Below are 7142 nucleotides of genomic sequence, written 5' to 3' on the forward strand. Positions count from 1 at the left end.
AAAAGAAAGAGAGGTATCGAGACCTTATAAGGGAGTTGCAACGATTGTACCCGGAATATTCTGTTAAACTGTTCGTCCTTATCATCGGCGCTCTTGGAGGTGACAAGCTTACACTTGCTAATAGCCTAAAAAGCATCCCCGCGTGTCAAAAATATGCTAGAACACTTGCGGGAAAAATGCAGAAGGCGGTTGTCCTTGGGTCATTCCGTGTTCTTAGGGTGCACGAGGCTTTTGCTGAATCGTCGTATTGCTTCCTTTACAGACAGTAACCACCTATCTCACGGTTGTGAGACGTGGTTGTGGCTGAAATTTTACCTCGATTTCGCTGGAAGCGGGTGCAATTTTTCAGATTAGCACCCGCTCCCGGCGAAATCCTGCGCCCTATTGAGGTGCTGCCCTCACCGTACTACGAAGTCGAATTCTTGTTTTCTCATTCTTCGTAAAATATGACGGTAAAGCAGTAGAAAGATTTTTTGAGATTAGAAAAGTTTGACATGTATGTATATCACTGAATTTTTTCAGATCAGAAGCCTGATCCAGGTTTTCGGTACAGTCTTTTTTTTAATTACAAAAAACATTATTGTTTAAATTTAAAATAAAAATAATTAAAACAAAATATATTTCTGAATAAGATATTTTGGTTGCAAATGTATATATTATTTTTTAAATCACAAAAGTTCTTCCGAAAAAATCGAAATGTTGATTAAAAAACACGTGTTTTTTTATATTAATATGTCGGTAAAATTTTTTTATAATTTTAATTTTAAATTCAAACAATAATTCTTAACACTTTAGATATTAAAGAAAAATATACTTGATAAAAATATTTTATTATCGTATTTTTAATAAATAATTAATATTGATTAAGAAACAATTTTATTTTGAGAGTTTTATTATTTGGGTATTTTCAAATTCGTTAACAGTATGAACTGTTCAGGAATTATATTAGTTTTGCAATTTTATCATTCGGGACAGAGAGTTTTACCGAGTCGGGAAGTTTATTTTTCGGGATATTTCAGCCATCCCCATAGAATTACAGAAAATTTGCTTTATGATTTCGGCGCTCGATCTTGTTGATTTTTTCGTACAGTATTATTAAAAAAAAATGTGTATGGAAATTTTTGATATCACGAAGTTAAAGATAATCTCAATTAAAAATTAAAAAACTCGCTGTACATCCAAGTTTTCTTCTTGGGTCTTGGCGATTTTTTTCTAATCCATTTCAGTCACTGGTAAACGGGGTTGATTTTCTCTTAGAAAATAAGTGATTAAAATTTGGAAAAAATTCGGTAGGCTTTTTTGACAGCTAGGTATGTAAGAAAGGTAAACTTCCGAAAATTTAAAAACTAATTTAAGAACTATTTATTCTTTTTTAAGATGCCAATACAATTTACACAACACTAATTGTAAAATTTGCAAATTTTTAGGCCTTCAGTTTAAGAACTTGCATTTTAACGTTAAAATTGCTTCATTTTCAGAATACAGCCTTATTGTTTGAATTTTCAGAATTTTCGTTATAAGTTATAGGTTAAGTCAAAAATAACATTATGGGATTCGAAATTGTTACAGCGCGAGAAAGTTTAAATTTAAAAATGCGAAAATACACCATTTTCCATGACCATTTGCAATCCAGCGAGTCACTTTCTTCCGCTTGTTTTGAAAGTGGATCCTCTGCTTTCAGTTTTCTTTTTAAAATATCCTTCGAACTATAATTATTAATTTTATTCTCCGAAAGATTAAAAAAAACTCTTTTCGAAACACTTTTATTGAAACAATTTAATTGAGGAAAAATATTTGTTATAAAAATAAAAATATTAGTACAATTTTTACATACAATTCTTAAAATAAAAAATCTGTGTGTCAAAGCACAATCCAATCCGACTATTTTTTCGAAAGTTATCCGATATACAGACAACCACAACATCAACAACAACGACGACGTAGGCGCCAAAGAGACAGACAGATACCGACGTAAAAACTTGTTTTTCTGATTCAAGGAACCTCAAAACGTCGAAATTGCATGAAATTCGCCAAAGTTATCTTTCGCATAAAATTCTACTCATTATGGATGAGAATGTGATAAAATAATCATGGGACCTTGAAAAAGTAGCGTTTTTCGCCTCTTGACTTTTCCCTCTCAACAAAATGATATCTCTGGCATATCCCTAGGATATCGCGTCACGCGATATTTTAATACATTACTAGTGGATTTTCATTCAAGAAATAAAAACAGAGAAATAAGAACAATAATCTTATTGCTTTTAGTAGTTTTCAATTTATACTTTCTATTTAATACCTATATTATTACGTATATAATAATAATGTTACATATATACATTAGTACTTCGTATATTAGGAATCTTTTTTAAACTTTTGCAGTTAAGTTTACTGTAAATAAAAAAATCAGCAAGACCTGATACTTCTAATCTTTTTAAACTTTCAGCTTGCATGAAAGAATTAATTTAAATTGATATAGGTCAGTTTTTTTCACCTCTTTTAATAAATTTGCAAAATTTTTCTTTAATTTTAATGAGAAAATAAGATTTGTGACTGGAGGTTATGTTTACAAACAACATCATCTTACACTTAAATCTATACACATATATAGGAAACATGGAATAAACAATTATCTGATAATTCTGACCCTTAAAACAATGTTGTAAATACAGTAAAACGACTGTGTACGGTCAACAAGTCACAAGTCTTGGACAAGACAAGACTGGAAACTTATGAAGGCGGCGCAAAGATCTTCGATTCTTTGTAGCTCCGGGGAAAATTTTTTTTTTGAGAAATAATGAGTTTGTTTATTTAAAGCGAACTGAGTATAAATTATTTGCAAAAGGTACATGTATTAATTTCAAGGAGCATACAAAATTAAATAATTAGGATATCTTGGTTACATCCTTGGCATATCCTGCATTTTAAATATGGGACATCGCAAGAACATCCTAGGATGTCCTGATTTATGGACATTAAGATATCCCGTACTAAAAAATTGCGACGTTAATGGGATATCCTCAGAATATTCTGAGATATCTCTGGGACATTCTAGGGATATCAAGCTTTTTTTTGCCTCAAATGTCCATTTTCGTTTGGTTTTTTGGACTTTGAAAATCCTTTAACTTTGGTAAGTTTGATTTTATCAAAAAAAGTTATCAAAGTCAAAGCCCATTCCAATCCGACCAGTCTTTCGAAAGTTATCCGGTATACAGACAACAACAACGACGCCGGACAGACAACAGACCCCGACGTAAAAACTTGTTTTTCTGACTTAAAGGGCCTCAAAACGTCGTCATTTGATAAAATCCGAAAAAGTTATTTTTCTTAAAAAACTAATACCTGCTTATTTTGGATGAGAATGTAAAAATTACCAACAAGATTTGTGGAAAATCTTTCAAAGAATAAAATGACTGTCCCGTAAGTTAGAACCGAAAAATTACTATTTCAAAAAAATGAAAGTTGTTCTAAATATTGAGCTATACTCGCGACTGGGACAAATCGGGAAATGAAAGTAAATTTGAAAATTGAACTGCAGTTCGAGTATTAAAAATGTAACAGTGATTGATTTTACAATATGATTCTAGATCTGTTCAAAATGATATAACTTACATATTTTAAGGTTAAAATTTGAACTAATTTAATTCGAATGCCTTAGTAGCGATACAAGTGTAAACGTTCGAATTAATGGCTTCTTAAATGAACGCCTTTATTCAATTTCAAAATCTTTTTGAAGTATTATTTCAGTATAAAATATTCTATTTTTAATCTATTTAGTTTGGAAATTGAAAAAAAAAACAATTTTCAATAGTAAACAATTTGAAAATGAATTGTCACAATTTCAGAGTGATGAATTTAAACTTTGAATGTTACAATTATAATTCTTTTTTTTTGTATTTCGAAGGTTAAAGTATTTCATTTTGATTCTTAAAGAACAGTCAAATAATCATTAATTTAGTAAAAAATCAAATAAGCTGGAGGTTTCTGAATGTTTCAAAGAAAAGAACAAAATTTGGAGCTTCTCAAGAATTTTGAAATATTAGGAAAAAAATTTTAATTTCTGGGTAGATTTAAAATGATTTTTTATTTAGAAAAAGTACATAACTCAAAGAGAATGTTTAAAAATATTTCAAAACATTTCAAAAGATTTATAATATTAGAAAAAATCTGGAAGCTCTTAAAACAATTTTGTGTGCAGGATTTTACTAAAATGTAAGGAAAAATGGGAATCAGTCTAAAAAGCATCTAAAAGTGCCGAAAAATTTTAAAAATAATTTTAAAAGATTTTAAATTAACAGAGAATTGATACTTTTGATGATTTTAAAATATTTTGAAATGTTGACTTTTTATTTTGAAAAATTAGATAATTTTAAAAGGAGGTATAAAAATATGACACCACTGAAAAAAATCCCGAAAGGGATGAATGAAAAATCCCAAAAAAATGAAATCTCCAGCACCTGAATAATAATTTTATAAAAATTGTATTAAAAAATATGTGTGCTTTGAAAGAAAAAAATGTTCTGCCTAAATTTTCTTCGTACCTACATAATAACGTTTTTGAAACAAACTTTGCAGGATGCAATCCAACAACGATTTATATCAAAATTTATTTTAATTTTTTTTGTTTATTCATAAAAAATTCGATTTTTTAGAACTTTTTAATATTTTTTTCAAATATTATGCACATTTTCAAACAAAATTTTTCATACAGAAATATATATTCGATTATTGTATTTTTAATAAAGAAATAATATTTAATAAACAATTTTTTCAATTGTTTAAATTCATGAATTTTCTAGTTCGGACATTTTATAATTCAGCCATTTTCTTTCGGGATTTTTCAAATTCAGTAATATCTTATTGTCCGGAATCTTATTTATTTTATTTCTCGTGAATTCTCCAATTCGACTCTTATATTTCGGGACTTTTATCATTTCGGAAATTTTATTTTTGGGATATTTTTCAATTTACGAATTTTACAGTTTCGGGAATTTTATTTTTCGGAATTTTTCAGTTGCTTTTTCCGAAAAATAAAATTCCAACATCACTGTAAAAATTCCGAAATTATAACATTGTCGAAATTTAAAAGTTCCGAATTTGAGAATTGCCGACAGAAAATTTCCGAATTATACAATATCCGGGCTAGATAACTCCCTAATTTGAACAATTAAAGAATAGTTTGTAAAAAAATATTTTTTTAATAGAATAATAAAATACTTATACCAAAGAAAAAACTGTTTTAATGATTAAAGTTTATAAAAATTATTGTTAGAATTTAAAGTAAGAATAATTGAACAAATGTATTTTTGGATAGAAAACGTTGTTTGAAAATGTACATTGTATTTTTGTACTTTACAGAAAACGCTCACAATAATAAAATTATTATTTAAAAAAATCAAATAAAAAGTCGCGTTAAATTAGTCTGAATTGATTCCTGCAAAGTTCGTTTCTATTGAAGCTCACGTATTTTTAAATTTATGTTTGTATCATATTTTTATACAATTATTGTTATTTTAAATTAAAACAATAATTTAACAAAATTAAACATTTAATAAAATTGCTATAATAAAAGCATTTGATTATTGTATTTGTAATAAATAAATAATATTGACCACAAAACTGTTTTCTCAATTTATGCAATTCGTGGATTTTCTAGTTTGTATATTTTATCATTAGACAGCATTCGGCCTGGAGTTTTATTGTTTGGGAATTTTCAAATTCGATAACATTGTAAGCTGTGCGGAATTTCATTATTCTAGAATTTTTAAATTCGGGATTTTCAGGTTTCAGAATTTTATAATTGCCGGAAGTTTCCAGTGTCGAAAATATTTCAAAAATTTTTAAAGATTTATAAAACTGTAAAAAAATCTGGAAGATTTTGAGCCATTTTTTTTGCAGAATTTTGCATAAATTTTCCGACAAAATGGGAATCATTATAAATATATATAAAAGTTCTGAAAAACTTAAAAAATGATTTGAATTATGTATATTTCGAGTAAGATGTAGGAATTATAATAATTTAAAGTTTATTTTAAAATATATTTTATGGAACATGATATTTTTTATGAATATGCCAGTCAAATTCTGTTCGTCTAATTTTGTTTGCCAATGCGAAACGTAATATGGCTTGGAACTGCTGTCTTAACATCTAAAAACCGAAAGAACAATTTTCCTCTCACTTGGAATTATAATTATATTTTTATAAAAACATTAAAATATATAATAATTAAGAAATTGGAAAATACATACGAAAATTTTATTAGACATATAGTCTAAACAAATCCATAGAAATTGTAGACTACAAAAATAAAAATAAATAATATTAAAGAACTATATATAGACAATATATAGAATGAAAATTATAAGTAATAATTTTAGAATTAGTGGAAAATATATGAAACCGTAATATAAATTATTCATCGACTTTTATTTGTAGTATTTATTAAAATAACCATGTTTTGCAAAGCCATAAATGTAAAAATATTTTAATTGGCAATTTACTTTCAATCCAAATGGTTCTTGTCCGAGCTAAGTAACCATTAGTACGCCTCGAGGGGCCTACTGAGAGTTGCTTACAGCGCTTCAAGTGGCTGTTGGCAAAATATATTGATGGAACTTCGTGGGTGCTATCTACGGGTGAGTGGGGTGAAATCGGAAAACGAGGTTCAAAATGACATTTAGAACGCAATTATGCACCGATTTTAGAATTTTTTTTTTGAAAAATTCAGAACTAAATTTTTCAGAAAATGGTTAGAGTAGATTTTTTATTTTTTTGTTTATTTAATTTTTATTTTAATACAAACTTCTTTCTACCTTGTTGCAATTATGTTGCCAGTGATGTTTTCTGAAAAAAAATTTGCCACCTATCAATATTTGTTTATTTATAAACAAATTATATAAACAAATGCAAATTTTGGCCGTTTTTAGGCGTAAAGGAACCGTTTTTTCTTCCTATTGTATTGCAATTATGTTGGCAGTGATTTTTTCGAAAAAAAATTTGCCACCCATAAATATTCGTTCATATTTTAAACAAATTATATAATCAAATTCACATTTTGGACGTTTTTAAACAAAAATTAATCGGTTTTTCCTCTCACCTTGCTGAAATTATATTTACAATGATGTTTTCTAAAAAAAATTTTACA

Source organism: Belonocnema kinseyi, chromosome 3, assembly GCF_010883055.1.
Source record: "Belonocnema kinseyi isolate 2016_QV_RU_SX_M_011 chromosome 3, B_treatae_v1, whole genome shotgun sequence".
NCBI classification, from domain to species: domain Eukaryota; kingdom Metazoa; phylum Arthropoda; class Insecta; order Hymenoptera; family Cynipidae; genus Belonocnema; species Belonocnema kinseyi.